The sequence below is a fragment of the Cloeon dipterum genome, chromosome 3, assembly GCF_949628265.1.
Source record: "Cloeon dipterum chromosome 3, ieCloDipt1.1, whole genome shotgun sequence".
Classification (NCBI taxonomy): Eukaryota; Metazoa; Arthropoda; class Insecta; order Ephemeroptera; family Baetidae; genus Cloeon; species Cloeon dipterum.
Window position 1 is genome coordinate 36443994 of NC_088788.1, and position 21300 is coordinate 36465293.

A 21300-nucleotide genomic window follows, 5' to 3' on the forward strand; every position below is an offset into this window, starting at 1 on the left:
TTAGCACTTTTCCAAAAAACGGAGCACGCACATCCATTTGGTAATGAACGCTTGATGCTTGGCACGTCGGTAAACCGCTTCTGCACACCTCGGCGGAACCTTTTGACTCGCTCAAAGAGCAATCTGCTCTTTTGCGTATACTCACTCACTGACTCTCATCTCGGCTAATTATGTTGCCGCGGCCCTCGCGGCGATCGCAGAAGCAAATCTGCGCCGAGACTAATGAGACGCTCCTCAACGTACGCCTTGTTCCATCTTGGCAGTCTCCCTCTGGAGTTCCGCAAAACTCTGTGATTAAAAAACTCTGTCTCTGTGGGCTTGACGTAAGTGAGTGTGCGACCTGATTGTGCAGATTAAATGTATTTTTGTATACACGTGCGCGCGGCAAAATATGCTCGATTTGCCGGGCATTGCCATTTCATATCGCTTGCATAACTCGGACACTGGAAATAGGGTGGCTTATTTTTGTTTCAGCCGAGTTGTTTGTGACCTGGAAAACGTTAAAAAAATGTATAATTAGCATCAGAAATAGCAAAATGTTAGAGTTTCGCCTCGAGGCCAGACGGAAAATTGCATAAAAGCGTACCTTCTGTTTCCACAGGCATTCGCCTGCATGTATAAACAGTATTTTCCACCGTGGAGAGCTTTTATGCGAACGAGAGAGTTGTTGATGTGGTTACAAGCCACAAAAACAAAACTTCTGTGGTTAATTAAATCATTTCGTTTCCATATCTCTCCTTTCGGCCGGCAGGAAAAGATGAAGTTGCATACGCTGGCAAGCAAAATGTCAGGAAAAAAGAGCGTTTAAAGAATCAAGATGCCATTTTCTGAAAAACCCCCCAGGGTGGCTGGGGTGATATCAGAAACGACACTCAGCGAGAGACTCCCCCATAAAAATAGACAGCCTTCTCGCGAAAATCCAATATGTGCAAGACGCGTGCGTTCTATCTGGAGAGCCTTGAACAACTTATATTTATTCCCGGCCAATTTAGTTTTACAATGGGTTTGTGCGTGCAAATAGCAGCCCGGCTGCTTTATTCCAGAGCGTCGTTATTGTTTTTCTTTGGTTGTCTACATCGCTGGCATACGCACACCATGCTACCATAATACACAGAAGGTGGATCCACACACAATGCATAAACAAACAGGGGATGAGTCTCGCTCTTCGCGAGGAGTGGAGCAGACTGCAATTGTACACGCTTATTGCTGAAACAACAATAGCGCGCCGGCATTATCATCAAAGAGAACAACTGCAATTGCAGACGCGCCAAAGGGTCGCTGACGTTTTGATCAGTTCCTTAAGACATATATCATCTAGACGGTGAAATAGATTCGTGCAACGAGTCACAGATTGTAATTATTCGTCGCGTGCGATGAATGGATCAGAAGGCTTGCAAAATATTTTCATTTCTGCGACAGTGCTTATCGATTTCTGTAAGGGTAAAATTAGGTCGGTCAGCTGGATAGCTCGACAAAATTTGCCGGAAATCGAAAACCCGGTTTTTGCATGGTTAGATCCTGGCAAAAAGTGCTCCAAGAACCAATCAGATAATGCATGCGTCAGCTTAGACCAATTTGTCGCTGTGGCTCTGCTGTCTCGATCTTAGACCAAGCAGAGAACCGCTCCCAATGCGTTCTTGTTTTTGCAGATTCGTCAGATGTACCCAGGAATCGATAGGCACTCTAAAAAATAAAATTCCAGGGCTATTTACAGATAAATGGGGTCAGTGTTTTATAGTGATGTTGTAAATCGTGCTTTCAAATAGTTCAATTTCTTCAAATAGTAGTTTCATGTCGACTTCAAAAGAGCATAAACGACATTTGATTGAAAAAGTTCCAAGCGCAACAAATCGAATGGGCAAAAAGGCTTGGAAAGTCCACTGAATCGTAAATTTCTCGATTGAAATATCAAAAACACTTAAAAACTTGCTCAGTATCGCCAGTAAAGAGAGTTTCGTTTTGCTCTGTTCCATGCTGATGCAACAATCTATAGTGTTTTATGACCACGGAGAAAACCAAGTACATTGTTCATACGTTCAATTTTCATAGCCCTTGTTGCACAATACAGCAGGCAATGCATTTCTCACACCTATTATCTACACGTCAAGAAAGTGGCGAGTGGGAAGGCTCAACAGAAACACGTCTTTTTATCGGCTCGCAAGGAAAATTAATCAATAATACTGATATGAAGTACTATCTTTTATTAATCCAATTGGCTATAAGTATGCACGTGGGTCAGCTTGCTATTGATCCATTTTCGCTTTGAGACGTGTTGCTTTTGAGCCGCCCGCTCAATTTTGATTACTCAAGAAATCAGGCAATCAAATCGATTTGATGTAAAAGCTGATAAAGTGCATGTTGTTTTGCTAATCATATAAAAGCTCATATTTTGCAACATTTATTTTATCAGTTTACGCTCATGCACTACTCAAAGTTTTAGCGTTGAGCATTGCATAATAGATCCATTATCGAGAGTAACAACTCACACGGCTCCTGAATGAATATTTTTTGCTAAAGCAGCACATCAAAGGATTTACTATTTATTTATTGTCATTGTGCAACATGTTGCGGATGAATTTTTTCTCCTTTCCTGTTGAACTTTTCAAAAAAGGTATTATATCTAATTAATGCTTCATCAGCAACGTAGAAATGCCATTTTGAACTACCAAGTGAGATATTTTAGTATGGGGGATAAAAGTTAAAGTCAAATTAAAAGGAAGCTGTACCTGCCAAACAGCCTCATAGTATTTTTCTCTTCAGTTTTCCCATTTGCTAATTAAAAATAACATGAAAGGAACAAATGAACATGCTATTTTTAGTTTATGAAACATCTTTTGCTTCTAATTTATTCTGTATTCTCTAAAATTAATAATACAAAGGGTATGAAATTTAGGCGAGAAGCTAAAACCATATTTCTACCTACACACAAAGCGCACACATCCTGGAGGCCTCGTTATTTTGTTTGTTTAGCATCGAGCACCTGCGGTGAGCTGTTGATACACACGTGGGGCTCGCTCGCCATAAGCACTGCTCTCGCTCTTTATTCCTAATCCGCTTTTCGAGGAGCGGAAAATACGTGTGTATAAATAAGCGCTCTTTTTTCCCGCTGCGCTCGGACACAAAAGTTTGAGCAGCACTTTGCGCCGCCGGAACGGAAAGTATTGTGTGTGTATTTTATCCGCTGCGCCATGTATGGTAAATGAAAATAGCGCCGGCGGAAAATGGGAAAAATCTGCTGCGCGGATGTTTCTCGACTAAGAATGCCGCCGAGAGGAAAAATCCGTAGCCAGCCGCTCTACTTTTCTCTGCGCAGAGAAAACGAAAGACGAGAGAAATGTAGTCGCACACAGCAATGCGTCTGAATTTCGCCCAATAATGGCGTTCAATCCATTCGGTGGAATGAAGCGAAATCCAAGTCTCTTGTTATTTTGTCATTGCCTTTCTGTCCGTCGGATATGCGTCCATTATTTATTATCCAACAGCATCCCGGTGCTGCTGGTCTCAGCATATTTAATTAGAGTTAACAATTTGGTTATTTAAGTTTGCCGCCTCCGTGGGCGTCTTCGTCGAAGTTTATATCCAATTACATTGGCCTATAGGGTGAAAATTATCCTGCCAGGCTTCGAAAACATTGAAGCCGTTTCGCCCTCTTAGAAAAAAATGAACTCTTAGAAAAAAATGAATTGTTGCGGTGGAAGCAGCTCATCCATCCCGTTCCGATAAAGCCAATATGTTGTGTCTAAAGAAGGGCCGTTTTTGTTGGCGTGGTCGCTTTTGAGTCACACCCGCCGAGACTGCAGATGTAATCATTCTCTGCCCGAATCAATATTTGCCCGCAAGCAGTCTGTCGCCGGCCGAAGGAAAGCGCACTGTTTTGTTCCTCGAATCTGTTCCGACACACAACAAGAATGCGCATCGATTTTCCGCTGACCTTACGCAGTAAAATTTATTCAGCCAGCGCATTCTCACTCGGAAAATTCCGAAAGAAGGCATATATTTTATTTATTGCCGGGCACGCAGAGTGCGCGCGGCGACGCGAAATCTGGCAAATCTCGCCACAGAAGGGTAGCTCTTTTTTCGCGTGTTTGTGTAAGTTAACTGTTTGGCGGGCGTCCAATAAAAATGGTACAACATGCAAGCGCGTCTCTCGCACATATCAATAAGGCTGCGCGAGAGAGAGAGAGAGAGAGAGACGACCGAAATAAACCTCGAAGCATATTGGCCACGCCGGCATCCAAGAAATGATACACACGCAATGAATTTCAAATGAAATATGACGTTGACGTCGATCAGGCTGTCGATGTGCTGCTGCCGGGGAAGAACACTTTCCCTTAAAACCAACCCCTCCAAACCACCCCAGACGAAAATAAGAGACAGCGCAGCATATACGGATTTAAACAGGCTGCAGCGTCTCATTTTCAGGGACGTGACAAAAATTTTGTACATGTTATTTAGGGACTAAATAACATCTTTATGCACAGAAGGAATTGTTTTTCATTGAAACAGCTTACTAACTAGGAGAGATATGTGCAGTTTTTGTAAATCTGATGATTATAAGCCGGGATTTGGTGAAAAACGTACTTCTCTTACATAGTGCGCCAACTAAATTTCGAATTATAAGAGTGAAATTTACAAAAATTGCATATCAACCGAATTGTCTTCACGTCCTATGATTAACTGAAGTCGTTTCAGGATGATAAACATGAAATTCAGTGAGACGCAAACAATAAAATTTTGTAAAATTGTATCTAGGGGAGATTTAGACGAGTCTAGTGGTGTTTGGTTTTTGAAAATCTGATTGATTGTTAGAAGCTGAGATGTGGGTGTGCGAACATTTTTCAAAACGCATAAAACATTTGTACTATTTATTTAATAAAAATAAAAGCAAATAAAGTCAATTCCAAATTTCAGTGATTTTAACTTAATTTTTTGCGTTCTACAAGATGTTAATATCGAACTTTCAAAATTTAAAACCATGTTCAAAATTGAGTTTTAATTCGAAATTTAGATTTTGTAAGTAAACAGGATAGTTGTTCCACTTGATAATACGTGTTTAACGGTGTCTGAATTTTTACGACCAATTTGAACTGATCTGGAATAAACTCAAAAATTCCAAAACCGAAATTCAAGTGCCGTAAAATCCGCAAATGTGGGAAGGTCGGGACTTTCTCAGTGGCGTTTCCGGTAAAATAGCTTCTGTAAAAAAATTCCATTACATAAAATTCGTGTGATTAATTGAATCGGAAATTTGGCGAAATTAATTAATTTTATTTATATTAGTTGTTCATTTCCTCCACTATCTTGCACATCCCTTTAGCTCTGGCTGCGCACAATGGATCTCGATGTGCGTGGGCAAACGCAAACTGAAAGGTTCCTTGTGAGCTGGGCTGTAAAAATGAGAATTTACTGCATGAATATTTTGCAAATGAGCTTGTTCTACAGCACTTTAATGCGCGCTGGCTCGGAAAAAGGAGCAGGATGAATTTTCGCGAGACCAGCATTCCCACAATCCTGCAGCCGGCATGCAGTCTGTCGGGAATTCCGAGTGTTTGACTCTCTTTATTACATGCTCTCTTTTCTTGTGATACCACACGAATGTAGGTAGCTTTCAAGAAAAATCATTTCGCTTAAATTGATATTTAATTTTTTTAAACTGATTGAAATTTTCCTAGAAAGGGATTTCCTCTGGGGCCCATTCGAGGCAAAGCACTTTTGAAGGAATGAGCTGGCGCTGAGGGAGTCGGTGCCGTGCCCTCTCACTCTCTCATGCAGAATTCACGCAAGGGTTATTGAAAATCAACCCAAATCCTGTTTTGAAAAACAAAGAAATAGCAAAATTTCTAGCGATGAAGTCACAGAATTTGAGGTTTTAAACGGGCAAAAACAGCTAGATTTGTTTCGATACCAACCCCATTATGTTGTACGCTCCAAAAAAATAAATAGTGCCAGTTTGCATCAAGACGGCAAGAGCGTCCTTGGCGGTATCGCGCGCAGTTTTAATTAAAATCAAATTTCCCGCTTGAGACGTCTGGCAGAAAGTAGTACAGGCAAACAAACTTGATAATTACTTGCAGCGCGCGGTAATTGACTCATATTGCTTGTGCTCATGAAAGCAATTTTAATTAGGATACAACTTGTCTAGCTGGGACGAGTTCCACGCGTTCAAACCGATTAGTATAAAAAAGTGTCAGCTGATTCAGTTGCGTATTCGGAGCGAGTTCCATTCGCCGGCAGCCACTCGGAATTCCGTGCGTGGCTGCGATGAAATTTTAATTAAAATTTCGCCTCTAGCGGAGCGTGAGAGAGCTCTCAGAAGAAAGTGCGAAGCGACGTACTGAACGCGACTGGGCCGCTGCCGGCACACAGGCTTTATTTGTTAATCAAAGGGACGCGTGCGGTTCGCACATTTGGCCTGGCGATGAACGCCGACGTGTGCTGTTTGACTTTCGCAATTGCGCGGTTATTCCCCTGGGAGCTCTCCAGATGAATTCGCCTTTTAATGGGCTGCACTCACACCGAACAAGATTTTGCTCCTGCTGTGCCACCCACTTGATTTGTCTCTTGAGAATCTTGTTCAGCTGCCATTATCTCTTTTCGGCTTTATTATTCTCATCCAGTGCTTGATTATAAATAGTGCTGTGAAAATAAGACTGTTTTATTGGTTCTGTAGTTTGGTGCAAAATAGACGGAGCGCAATAGTTCAATTTTGGTTGATCAGCAAAAATAATTTTAACTGAAAAAATCTCCAAGTCTTTCAATGTTTATCTGGTCTGCGTTATTCCACGACAAAAAAGAGAATGAAACATTTTCCTACAAAAATAGTCGTAGAGCTCTTGCGCAAGAAAACATTTCCATTGAAAAGGCAGCATGAATGACTTTTTGATCTTGTTGGAGCCAAATAATCGAGCATTGGGCTAAAATGTTATTTTCGGAAGGCCGGACAAAAAAGGGGAACTTTTTGTATTGTACGCAAAAATAATTTCAATGAATTTTTGCCTCTCTCTTTCTGTGTGGCGCAGTGGTGGGCAGAAAGGCGCCGGCTGTATTCAATGTTTGCTGGCTCCCGTCTGCTCTGCTCTGCGGTGTCGCAAAAACGCGCATCCGTGGCGTTTTCTTTTCTGGCAAAAGCACCCAGCCTGGCCAGACTGAATGTCGAGGAAATAGAAAAATGCCGCCGCGCGTTTTGCGAAGTGCTCACGGAATGCGGTGAACATCAAAGAGCAGTGACGCGCCTCTTTATGCTGCCAAGCGAAACCCAACATGCGTTCAGCTGCTATGGGCGGAGGAATTGTTCATTTTTGTTCATTTCCCCAGCACAAAGGGATGAAAGGGTTCAATGCAAAGGGCGCGTGGGTGCGCGTGTTGTCTCGCAAAAAGTTCTCCGCTCCTCACGCCAGACGGAAAAACACCAGAGGTACATTTAGATTAATAAAACGGATAGCACTTGTTAAAGGATCGGATTCACATAATTGAGAAACAGCGAAAGCAAATTGTATACGGTTTAAATAAATATATAAATATGCACAATAATATATTTTCTTGGTATTGCTTTTAAACTAATACATGCTATTTTCGTTGGACCTTTAACACATTCCGTGTGGGCTATGAGCTCACCAGGAAAACGTGGTGCCTGAGTGGCCGCAAAAAAGCTTACAATTAGGCCCAATCGTGGCCTTTTTTCGTCTCCCGCCCCACTGAAATCTTTCCATTGAAACGCCAGACATTTGTCCCTAAAGACACTGGAAAGGTGCGAAAGACAGCAAGTGGCGCCTCCTACCAGCCCGTTGAGCAATTCGAGCATTTCCACCAATCACTACATACTTAACTAACCACTTTTTGCCATCTCTGACTTTGGGAAGCCAGAAATAGATCCAAAAATTCTCAGATATCTCCTATTGATACTCCTATTAATGTTTCCAACGGGCTGGTCAATCAAACGGCCGAGCATTAAGGAAAACCAACTCGTCATTTTGCAAATCGGTGTGAGATGGGCGAGCGCGTCTTGTCAAATTACCAGACGCTTCCGATGCAGCCGCATTTTCGCCCGAACCGCGTCTGCGGGTGATCAATATACGCGCGGTGGTCGCAATTTATTTATCTCGCGCTCGGCCGTCCCACAAACGTGCATGGTGTGTCGATGGAGCGAATTTAATTGACTCATGGCCGTCGAATGGATATAAATTGCGTTTGACGACAGAAACGCGGCGGCTGCTCGAACCTTTATTTATATTTGTGTGCACTCTTTTATCTGCTTGGGCGAAAGAAGCTGGCGCGGATCATGCGGCTTAAGTGCTTGAAGGCTGGCCAACTTTCCCGCAGATAAATTTATCCTGCGGTGGTATTAATCGCTAAATCAATTGCACCGCTTTACCGCGATTGCATCAATTCGGATTTACTTTTGCTAAGCTCAGTGCCAGCCAAGGTCCTTTCCCAGCTTGGATTTTTGCAATACGAGCGATTCAATGATTCAGATGTTTGAATTTTATTTATCTCTCCTTTGAACTTGTATTTTCAGCGAAAATCACCGACTGCAGGACAGTTTAGGCGGTGTTAAGATAATCGTATGAAATTCACTCCATCGACATATTTTGCGAATATTGAGAATGTATTAACTTATTTCGAGTTAGTGCAATTTAGAAGTTAAGGTGTAAGCGTTGAACTCATCTCGTCAAGCCCGATCGTATGAACACAAAATTTGAGGTCATCGGTCAAGGTCAAAGGTCATTAAGGATCATTTTCGAAATTTCCAGGTGTGTTTTGGATTTGAAAGCCAGCGGTATACTTTAAAAATTGGAAACGGCCCTCAAAAGTGATATTTTGGTATTTATGAACTTGCGAGAAAATTTCAAGGAAGTATTTGGCTTCGTTTTCAAGAAATTCAAAATTGAAATCCGAAAACCATGAATTTTTCGTATTTTTGCAAATGTTGTGAACGCCAAATCTCGAAATCTAATTGTCAGAAATGAAAAAACTGCACACTTATCGACTTGGCTTGACTTGCCCTAGTGAGCTGAATAGTTTTTAGGGTGCTCAACCCTCACTCATCAACCCCTATTGGCCATAATTTTATCCCCTGGGATGAAAAGGGAATATTTTAAATCATCGCAGTTTTCCGATCTTTTACGCCTGGAAATTGATATAGATATTCAAAATGAGGCAGATAGAAAATCCCTAAAAGTCAAGTTGGATGCTTGACGCAATTATACATCAACAAAACCCATCAGCTTATCAAACTGCTTTTGTATCGCAGGTCGCAGAATCCATTAATCACGGCCAATCTGCTTCATCTGTATGGACGCTAATTACTCGCTAAAACCAATCACTTTCGCATTCACTACGGTTGCGCGAAATAATAATTACCTGCCGCTGATTTCCACTCACGCATATTCAAGGAATGAGCCGGCCGACGGCCGCACGTGTGCTCTGCAGCCCGGAAAATTGCGCGCGCTGATGACCTTTTCCGCAAAACAGATGAATGCCCGGTGATAATGGCTTGGCTCTCGCCATTCGATACTCTAATGAACAACATCTGCAGAGCAGATCTCGGGTGTCGCAGAAAAATTGTGCCCTGTGCACGTGGCAAAAAAGCGCAGATTTTTTTCTCTCTGCGCTAATGACCCAATCAACTGCAATTTGTTACACAAGCAGTGCAAACTTTGAAGCTAATCAGACGGTAGGTTTTTAAATCGAGCTTGATGCAATTCTGATTAGATTTTTTTAAATGAATTTTGTTTATTTATACATCAGCACAAAGTAATCGAAGCTACTTCTTTTCCATCTGAGTACTTACAAAAAGGTCAATTCAAAACACGCAAAGAAGATAAAAAGTAAACAATAAAAAAACTATTCACAATAATGTATTAAATAATATTCCTTTACTAATTACTACCTTTCTATCTGTGTTTAAAGGAGGAATGTCAAATTTCCAAACTTAAGGAATAAAAAATCATGACGATTTCAAATATTCACTTTTCATATCGGGGGATGAAATTATGGCCAATTGGGGTTCAGGGGTGAGGGATGAGCGCCCCAAAAACCATTCAGCTCACCAGGTTAGGTCAAGCCAAGTTGTACGGTGTGAAGTTTTTGCATTTCTGACGGGTTGAACCGGAGATTAGGCGCTAACAGCATTTGCAAAAATTGAAAAAAATTCTGTTTTTCGTTATTAAAAATTGAAAAGCTTAACACCACCTTCAAATTTTCACACAAGTTAACACATAACCTGAGACCACTTTTGAGGGGTGTTTCGGATTTATAAGGTATGCCGCTGGTTTTCAAAATCCAAAAAACGCACAAACAAAATTTTCGTAAACGAACCTTGATGACCTTTGACCTTGACCGATGACCTGAAATTTGGTGTTCATTCGATTTGATTTGACGAGAGGAGTTCAACGCTTACCTTAACTTCTAAATTTCATCAACTCAATCTCAAAATTTGCCAAAAAAAAGTCCCGTAAAATAAGCAAAAACGAAATTTTCCTTGGGTTAACATATGACTGATCCATAAGGTGTGATTTTCTTCAGAATATCTCGACACTACTAAAACCGTCCTGAGACCCGTGATTTCGCCCTCCAGTGAAAACGTTTTAATATCGAATTCTCGTTCAATCATGATGATGTTGATTGTATTTGACGAATCAGAACTTTTGCAAACAACACTCCGAGCAAGTTATTTATAAATTTAACAAGCAACGCATTTGTTGTAAATACTGAGTACGCGAACCCATCGTAATGGGATTTTCCGTCGTGTTAGCCGTAAATATTATTAGAGTAATAAAGCATTACTATTCTGCATTAAACAAAGAAACTTTTCCGCCAGAGTGGTTGCGTGTGTTGAAAACTGGTCTATTCTCTGCAAAAGTGAAACTGCGGAGTAATTACAGGAGCAGTGTGTGTTCGCTACAGTTAACGGCAGCCGACGGGAAAGCGACGCGCGTCTGAGCAAACTAATGCAGCAGAAGCAGCGGCCGTGTGTTAATTCCAATGACCTAGTTCGGAAAAGCGGCACAAACAGGGAAACAAATGCATTTTAATCAGAGAAAACGCGCCTGGTGGCAAAAGTTTCGCTCGGAATCGAGGCAAATGAATCGAACGGAAGTGCACGTTTTTTGTGTGTCACGCTGCATCAGCTCGGTGCAGAAAAACTGCTACGCTCGTCTTTTGTCTTGCGTGCACTTGTGAGTTGCATTTCACCTCGCTGTGCGACAGCTGTGCAACGCGATGTGCCATTTTGCATAGACATGCGCCGCTTTTGCGTTTCAAAGGAATGAAATTCTAGATCTCTCTGATTTTTACGCCAGCGAGACGGTTTGAAACTCTCTGTGAATGTGATTGATTATTTGCTTTGCGCTGAACAAGGTGCTCCAACTGTGACAGACCCAGTTCTGACGCAAATTACGCGATAACGGCCGATGAATTCGAGCAAAACGGACCATTGATTCGCGCGCACCATTAACCACGGACCGACGCGTGAAGAGAGAAAATTGCGTGTTGACGATTTGAACAAGAACGAAATCGGCATGAGGTCAAGCAGAATTAAAGGAATTTATACCAGGAATCATTCTCTATTTGAAAGTAATTTTAAAAATGTGCCTTTAAGTTGTTTCATAATTTTTGGTTTAGCGGAGTTATCAGAAGGCTAATATCCATTTTGATATTCACAGAAGCGAGACGATAAACCTGATAAATTGGGGGAGTCACTCGCAGATGCGTAACTAAGCGTAATAAGTCACGATATTGTGAAGCCGGTCGCTTAATCCCGGCTGCTGGCAGGTAGCTCGCGATTTATGCTGCGAAAACACGTACGCCGAGCAAATTTGCTTTCTGCTGAGAGATAAATAATTGTAACTAACGGCGACAAGCAATTTTCGTGCGGTAGTTTGGCTATTTTAGCGAGGTACACACCGGTTTTCGCCGGGAGCACCCAGTTGATTGCTTTTTGATAATGCTGCACAACAGCTCTTGAATGGAATGTTTAGAGCAACTTGAAAGCTCTTCTAATCATAGAAATTTGGCTTGAATGAGTAAAAGAGACGGGTGTAATTCAGCACAAAAGATGAATTTGTTTAATCGCATCTTTTTTGTTACGAGACTCACTCGGTTAGGTTGTTACATCCAATCCGAGTTTGTTTATTTCCGTCGCTCGAATGTAAAATTGAACGGCACGAACTGTTAAAGACTTCCTTTACTCCTCTCACGGAATACTGTGGTTCACATTAAGATCGGTGTTCACGATTCGCTAGCCCTGTTGCGACAGTTTTAATACTGTTGCAGAGGTTGGTTCTCTGCAGACGCAATTATCTTTTACAGACAATTGGGTTTATAGCTCCTCCTTATTTACGATAATATGTTAAATTACTCCGTGTTCCGTAACAAAAGATTCGACGCAGAGCTCATGCATTATTTAAACAGCGCATAGGATGTCTGGATTTCGAAAGAAAAAATTGTTTTTGGTTTCAAAATAAGCAGTGTATTTAGCTTTCCGCCAGACCAGAAAACATGTTTGCAAATTTACGACGAAAACTGGCAAATGGAGACCAGAGATTTATTATTCCACGCGTGCTTTCAGCAATACAGAAGATTTTATTGAGCCCAACCGACTGATCATCTGCGGCGTCTCTTCGCTGTGTTTGCGATATGTATTTCGCCTGTTTACCCATTCTGCGCACTATTCTTGCACGCGCCGTCGAATAAATAACGCCGGAGAGCAAAAATTTGCGTCGTCGTGTTATTTTTTATGCTGTCGGCGCCGCCTGTTGTTTTCGCGAGCTATGCAACGTGCCGTGCGCCACAACCAAGATTAACAGCCATTTCGCTGGGAACAAGAGCCGCCGAGTGCGCGCATTTCCCTGCCTAATAACATTTTGGATTTATTCTGGATGCAGTGTGGTAAATTAATTTTCAAACTGGAATTTGTTCGGCACGGTTCAGTTGTTTTGATGGCACATTGAATAGGTTGCGTGTGTTTTGCTGGAAAGACGCACGATGAATTACATAATCAAAGGCTTTGAAACGACCGTTACTGTGCCGTAAAATCAATCATACCGGGAATTTGCTTGAACTGTTTGCTCATGCAGGAAACTGCTGGATAAACCTGCTCAAAATCAAATAGAGTGTTATTAACGGATTTCTGAGCCTCTTTTTACCTAAATGAAATGCAATACAATATGGTTCAATACATGTTCAATATATGTATATAAAACACACTGCAGACTTTCTTAAAATGAGTTAATTTAAAAATCAAGATAAATTTTTTTATTTTAATGTAAATGCCGTTGGAAAAAGCCTGAATTTCCCATTTATGTGGGTTTTATGGGCATACGGAATCTTTATTCAGGTTGATCGTAGGGCAAAACTTCAGACACCGTTGAACTCGTCTCGTCTATCCTAAATTTTTTTATGTTTGAATAGGTCATTTTCAGGACCGCAAAATATTGGGCTGGAAAAGGGCAAAATTTATAGTTGTGTTTTCAAATTTTTATATGGAGATTTTAGGTTCTTTTAAAAAAAAGGTTGTCATGCCCAAAGCTTAGGTCGGATTTTCAAAAATCACACACCTCTAGACTCGTCTCAGCCTCCCCTAGAGAGCTGAAGTAACATATAGTCTAAGAGTGTCGACCCTTCAGCCCCTTTTCACTTACGAAAAAACGTGACCTTTTTTGTTGCTTGCACCTCACTGCACAACTGAGTGGTGTGTTTTTACCACCCTGAAACCCATTCAGCTCATCACACACGACGTAACGACAATTATCCGAACGGTGTTATGCAAGTGTTGTAAATTCAACCCTTGGAACTCGAAATTTAGTCACCACACTATTTTTTTATTACTGCGCAGAGAGTGCAAGGAAAATATGTTTTTCACCAAATCCCGGCTTATTAACGTCAGAATTTCATAAGCTAAACACCGTTCGATTCGTCATGACTTCCCCTTGATAGCTGTTTTTTTAGAGTTGCGTCCCCATTTTCACACCATTTAAACTGGTAAAAACACTGCGGAAGCAATTGACGCGACTAATTGAGTGTGTATTAAAGTCGAATCAATTTTCTCATCCCTTGAATGAAGAGCTTATACCATACCAAGATTATTTAATTAATATTTTGCGTTGTAGAAAACATTTCCATAATCAAGTGATCGAATTTTTGCGGTAAAGCATGGAACTAGCTGCGTTTTGGTCCATCACGGCAGGAGGAAAAGCAGCCATTCACGCCAGACTAGTCTCTTTGACGTGCGCACATACATATTTTTACGAGCACCCTTGACCCCGGCGACCGCACACGACACGCACGATTCGCGAAAGTGTATCGATTGGTGAATTCGCGAGCGTATTCGAAATTGGTACGAGCCGAGATTTCGCACACGTGCAAAAAAAGGTCGTACACGACTTGCGCGGTGCTAAATTGCGTCTTCACCGTCGATGAGTGGCCTCAAGAGAGCGATTCTTCGGCCCTTGCTGCCTCCCTGTCCGCGTTCATTGCAACGAAAACCGACAAACAAACAGACAAACAATGGTCGTCCGTCGGTGCGGAATGCGATATGGCGCTGCTTTATTGGATTAATTTCTCGTGAGCCGCTCCGGCGCGGCTTTCGTTTTGGAAAGCCTGCTGCCGAAAGATAATTGAAGTGTACGCTTCGTTTTTGTATATAGCCAGGGAGAAATTTACGACCGTCCCATTTCAAGTGTGGCAATAATTTTAAAAATCGACCTCATTTCCACTTGACAGTTGATCTAACCCGAATTCTCGGTGTCAGGGAAGAATGATATTTTATTTTGCACGAAGAGCCCACGCAGTACTGGAGGAGGCGCGAAAAGAGCTGAAGCAGCATCGACGCCGGCGGCGGCGGCGGGCAATAAATTTCGTTTCAAAGTGCGCAGCAATTCATTAGAATGCGAGATGTATGAATGGCGCGGAGAGTCACGTGCCTCGCTGCTCCTTGCCCAAGTGACGGGCAACTTTACGGTGAATAATACGCGAATACGCGAGAAATAATAATAGCAACCCGGCCGCAGAAACATGCCACGGCAAGTTTTACGAGAAAAATATTACCAGGCCGCGCGCAGTCATATCGGCTTTTTAATGCCATAAATTGCGAAAAGGGTCTTCCGCCGCACAGCCTGCTCCGTGAGATGGAAAAGCGGGGACGATCGCGAAAATTCCGCAGTCAGCCAAAATTTGCCCTGCAAAAGTTTACACACAGGAAAAGCAATCTCGCTTCAACGGATTTTCTGCAACGCCACTGCCGTAAATTCGAGGTGTGGACGGTTATATTGCCACTCTAAAAAATGCTTTAAAAGAGTGCCAGCATCTTGATTTCACAATAAATTAGATGCTTTTCCGCCCAATACGCAATTTGCATTTCATCATGTTTATTCATTTGTCAATATCAATCAATTTATTCATTTGTGAAGTGGGTTTTCATAAGTTTGGATTTTTTTCTTCGCTTCAATGCATTCTAGGAATGAACAAGTTTTGTTTAGTTGTGCGCTGGAAACAAAAATCGGCTCAGATATTAGAATGAAAAAAGACGAGATCTCACGGGTCAGAGGGCGAAATCGGCATACAATGATATTTATCCTGGATTTGGAATTTTGAAAATCTGCTTAAAAGGTTTTTTTTTTACATGTGTGAACTTAATTGACAATTTTCTGTTAGATTTTGAGAAATTGCTATCTAAAACTCGAAAAATCACGATTTGTTCGGCTTTTTCGTGTTTTCTATATGTTGTAATCTCCAAATCTCAGGTTCTAACAATCAGAATTGCAAAATCTACACTCATATCGACCTTTCCTAACTAGCTGGCATTTCGTCATATAACCAATTTTATGTTATTAATATTATCACCGCAGTTGAAAGGCAGATAAAATGAAAATTTTCACATCGAGAATGCAAAATTTTTAGTCATTCTCCGTGTGCATTAAAGACTAACAGCAATAACAAGCAATAGAAATTCAACAGTCCTATGCAAAGGGAAACTTGAAAGCACACTTGAGGCAGCCACAGTCGTCGGATGGGGCAAGGCCCGTTAAGAAATTAGCGCGCAGGAAGCCCGGCGTAATTTAATCCAGTGGCGTTGCTTTTTAATTAATTCTAGATCACGCACAAGTCGGAGAATCTGGCGTGTAATTGTGTTGCCGGGTGGAATGAACGCTAATAAAGCTCAAGGAGGTCGGGCCCGTTTTCCTCCTGCAGAAGACCCACATAAAACGCACAAAAACGGGCGCAAACAAAAGTTGTTTAATTTAGTTTTTATGGTTTCACCGACGGTTTTTCGGAATTGGCCCTGCAAATTGCTTCTTCGCTCCGTTCGAAAGAGCAAAGTCACCCCCGCCGAAAATAAGGTTTATATTTATTGAAAAGTTTCGTAATAACAGGCAACTTTGCGGATTCACTCATTTTGCTCCGATTTTATGTCAACATATATATCTGGACCATAGCAGCGGCAAACTTTTAATGCGACAAAGCAGAAGCGAGTGTGCGTGACGCAAGCAGGCTACGTTTTTCTTGCGCTAATTGCCCGAAGAGAGCAGAAGAGTGGCCCGTTCTAAGCACACTTGGAAAAGCGCCCGCGAAAAGGAGCTCAGAGTATCGGCAACTGTTTTCAAGGTTGTAAATTGCCTCTTGCTCAGTTGAAATATGAGCAAAGTTTAGCCCAGTGCGATTTCACAAACTATTTCAATTTTCTTCTTCCCTAAAAGGTTTTCAGATATTGGTTTTCATAATTAAAAATAAATACTGGAAAATCGCTTTGTTAAAAACGTCAGTCGTCATCGGAGGATTAGAGGCGGATTTCCACGATGGTAACGAGTAATATATTTGCAAGGATTATTAATAAAATAACACGGCCATTCCACGAGTAGCGAAATAAGAGGAGTATTATATTGGTTTGTGCAGACATTTCCTCCTTGTCTAACGTTACAGCAATAAATGCCATTTTGATTTTTATAAAATTCACTCTTTAGACCAGCAACCATTTCGTTGAATGAGGCAAATATGAATTTTGCGAATCGATTTGTGATTAGCCGGCAATCACGGCATTTGCATTCAGTGCCAGGAGCGCGCGCGTTATCTATCTCTCGGCGAGGGTTTGCGTTCCTCCCACCAAGCCAGTCGTAAAAGCCGAGGCGGATACGTATTATTATCTCCATCATATTGCACGCCGCATGGAAATAAAAACGACGGCCAGGCCAGACTCTCCTTAGCGACAAAAGTTTATTGAGCCCATGATAAGGCGCGTAAAACACTCTTTTATTTCTGTCCAAGCGAGCGGCCCACTCGAATCTCTGGCCGGCTGGGGATGCATCGACCCCTGCTGCGTTGTCATGACGAAAACTGTGCACGCGACAAACGCAGCAAATTGAATCCCTGCCGGCGGCGCACTAAAAATGGATTGTTATTATTTGCTTCCGGTCACTCTCTGCTTCGATATCATTTATCCTGTCCACGGCAGACGTTTTTCTTCCTCAGATTGATTTCTGATCATTGTGGAAATACGCGAAAAGCTAGTTTGAAGGCTCTTATTGCTGGCACCACGATGGGATGGATTGGACGAAAATTGTTGGTTAGCTGTCTCATTTTTTTTAATGACCTGGTGCTGGTTTGAAGCAGTCCTGCGTATTTGTTTTAATTGTCATTTTTAGTTTGTCGCATGGTCGGTGTTCACAGAGGAATAAACATGTTGTCACCAAGGCAAGAGGGCAATTTTTCTTTTTGATGTGACCCGACAGACAAGAACGAATGCACACCACGTTGCGTCGAGCACATTTCCGCGAAACAGGGTTGATACGCAGTTGGTGCGAGGCGGCGTCCCGACTCCCGAGCGAGCCGGCAGTCACAAAATAACTAACACTGGGAGAGAGCTGGGCTTCTCGGTGTATATAAAAAATGAAATCAAATTACACACGGCATCCTTCTCGGGGCAGCGCGACTGCCGCCGGCAACGAAAGATCCTCGCGACGCCCGATATTGATTTTTACTGTGAGAGCGTGTGCCGAAAAAAGACTAGAGAAAGAAAATCAGTCCGGCGGCGTTTGCTGCAGCGGCGGGGGAGGAGGCGAGCACACTGAATTTCCGTACAGAGGAATGCTGTGCGGCGATTAAATTAATGTCGCAGCCGCCCCTAAGTGGGTGGCGGTGGCTTTTTCCCTCGACTCGAATGGCTGGCATCGTGCCCAAAGTCACACACTCGCCAGTTTCAGCTCAACAGTTCCACTCAAAAGGCCGGTCGGTCGGCCAGTCGGTCAGAGAGCAATTAAACATGATTCAAGCGCGAACTCCGCCCACGCACTTTTCATCCCGGTTTTTGCTATATTTTATTTCGCTTCCGCTGGCACCGACTCGGCGCCTCTCGCCGCCCGAAATCCGAAACGCGTTGTGCTTTTCACGAGATCGCTCAACACTGTGAATTACTTTTAGAATTCCTACGAAAGAGCAAAAGGTTCAAGTATCTTGAAATTAATAAGATTAATTTCCGTACCAAGAAATCGACAGATGTCTCGGATGGGTTTCAACGAGATTTTGTAGAAAATGTTGCGTTTTAATTAGTATTTGGTCCGTTGGTTTTGATAGCAAGGCTAAATGCCGGTAGCCAAAATACATAATATAGAAATGTGGTTTGCGGCGCAGACTAGGGTAAACCAACTTGCGCATTGCTCCAAATTCTATAGATTAGTGGCGAGCTAAATTTGAAGCATGTAGCTCATAGTCTGCTGTTCATGCTGATTGGGAAAATTTGATAAATAAATCCTGTCGTAACTGCTCAGGGAAGGTCGAGACGAAATTCTGGTACTTAGAACCCGAGATTTGGAGTTTACAAAATTTGGTGTCAGTTCAATCGAGCTCGGCGAGAGGAATTCAAAGCACACGATAATTTTAAAATTGCAAAACGTGGAGATGAGTTACAGAAGTCTCAAGGTTTTCCAAAATTGTTCCGTACAACCTGTCAAAATGCATAAATCCAGTCAAAAACTTGTTGGTGACACAATCTTCTCGCAAAGATTGATTTTTGTTATACATTTCGTGGATTTATTTTGTTTAGGATCGCACCAACCGGACAAATCGTCCGAGAAAATCAAGTTATCCCTGAAGTTATTGAAAAGAGGGTGGATTGGAAGAGACGTCTTGAGAGGAGAAGATTTTATTTGCATGAAATTGGAATGAAAGCGTGTCAGTCTTGCTCCTAAATTAGATCAGCACCGCACTTTAAAAATGTCGGAGTACGTGCCGGACAGAAGTTGTGTACCTGGCGTGCCATAAGTGGCATCAATTAATCACGGCTGCTGTCAGGACAAGAGCTGCAGGTGCTCAATCACGGCGGCATCGTCCTTCATTAAGCACCGCCACCGCTACAAGACTTGTTTGCCGTGCTGCGTCGTCACAAGTTGCGCTCTCTCTCTCTCTCTCTCTCTCTCTCTCTCTCTCTCTCTCTCTCTCTCTGGCGGGCAAAAACTATTCCAGAGAGAGAGAGAGCAACTTCCGTTTGCTAATGAATCGGCCCGGCTGCGAGCTCTTCATTAAAATGTCCGTGCGCCGGCGATAATGCTGACGGGGCGAGTGACTCGTCCTCAAAGACAGCGTGTTATTTGCATTCAAATTGGCGCCGACCGCGAATTACTGAATTCGGCTCGTTTCCTCCTGCGGCTTTTCAGCTTGACACTGGCAATTGCGGCCATTCCGACCAATGCGACAATTTCCTGGCGTGTGTGCTTTTTCTGGGAACTCTGACGTAGCTATAGTCTGGCTGGCTTTTATTGTTAAGGCGCTCTCTCGTGTTATTGTTTTCCTTATCCGAGTGTTTTTTCTCTCCCCCACAGATGCAATCTCATCCTTCTTCATATAGCAAAACGCTTTCCAACTGCCCAGGGATTTAATTTGAAACCCTCTTTCCATTTGGAGCGGATTGCTCGAGTAAAAACATTCAAGAGACGTTAAGCTTGCCAATTTAATGAGTTCTTGAACGGCTTGCACAGCAATCAGTTGGATTGAGTTAATTTTTTTAATGTTTAACGTCAAGGAAATGATTTCGATGTAGAATCTAGGCGTGACCTTCCATTAACCTCATTACCGTTTCGCTCTACCAATTAATTTCACACCTGGATCTCTCTGTGTTTGATCCATCTGCCTGCTCGCGCGCTTACTCTTTTCTAAGAATCGTTATCAGAGAGAACGCTGAAAAAGTATTATCGTTTGGTATAATGAAGGTTCTCGGATGTCATTCTTTGTGCCTGAGCTGACAAAAGGCGAATATTGATCGTGAGTGGTGAATAAAGCGACTCTTTTCCTACAAATGACGGCTGTACTCATTGCAAAATGGTGCCGGAATTAAATTAGAGCCTGGATTTGACAGCAATGAACACGGACGCCACAGGTCTTCATACACAATGCACTTGCTTTCCTGACGTGCTGAGCGATGAGCAAAAGCCCAGATTGTTCCCCGCTAGCAACTCTTGCACACACAAGGCAAAGAGCTACTTGGTTTTCTTTTTCCGCACTCATTGTAGAATCGAGCAGGAAAAGCAGCTTTTCAGGTGAACTATAATTTAATTTTCAAGCAGCTATTCCTGGAACGAGGAAATTCTCGAAAGAGGTTTATTTACATCCACCCCAGGTATGGATTGAAAAGGAGCCAGGCGAAACGTTAAAAAAGGTCACGAGGAAAAATGAAATGCCACGCATGTAAGTTCGTAACAAAAGCCTGTTGACCTTGAGGGCATCCTCGAAATTGGTTTGTTCTGGAGCACAACGGCAACCGTTGCTCACACAAACTGAAACTCAGCTGCGGCACACTTTCGACTTCCTGCTCGTTTATCGCGATTTCGCCGGCGTGATTGAGCAAGTGGTATATAGAAAAGGAAAAGCGAGTCATGAAATTATTGAGTTTGCTTTCCACTAGCTGGTTCAACAAAGTTTGGATTGCGTGCCGCGATCGCTGGGAAATTGGCTTCGGGGGCAAATATTTCCCGTCGAACAAAACAGAAAATGCGATACACGCGGCGCGGCGACTGATTTGGAGTCAACCATCCCGCGAATGGCAAGAAATATCGAACGCGCTCTTGAAATATTCACAGGCGAGTGCTATTGCCGTGTCTCTCCGTGTTTGCTTGATGTGTTTCGTGAGAGAGCCAGGCACAGAGCAATAAAATATAAATGAGAAGAAAAATGCCGGAATGCCAGCCCCGCGCGCTCTTCTCTCCTGGGGCCTCGGATATTAAGCCTGGGCAAGCACATAAACACCTGCAGCATTTTATTAATTTTGTTGGCCGCTTGCAGTGCAACCCCGCCCGGAAACACTAATTATGTGGCTTG

At 42.6% G+C, this 21300-nt stretch overlaps 1 protein-coding gene across 2 annotated transcripts in view; it reads left to right on the top strand.

Moving 5' to 3' along the window:
• The window catches only part of LOC135940437 (beta-3 adrenergic receptor-like), a 35204-nt gene that overhangs the window by 2962 nt on the left and 10942 nt on the right, over positions 1-21300 (top strand). The window lies entirely within an intron of this gene.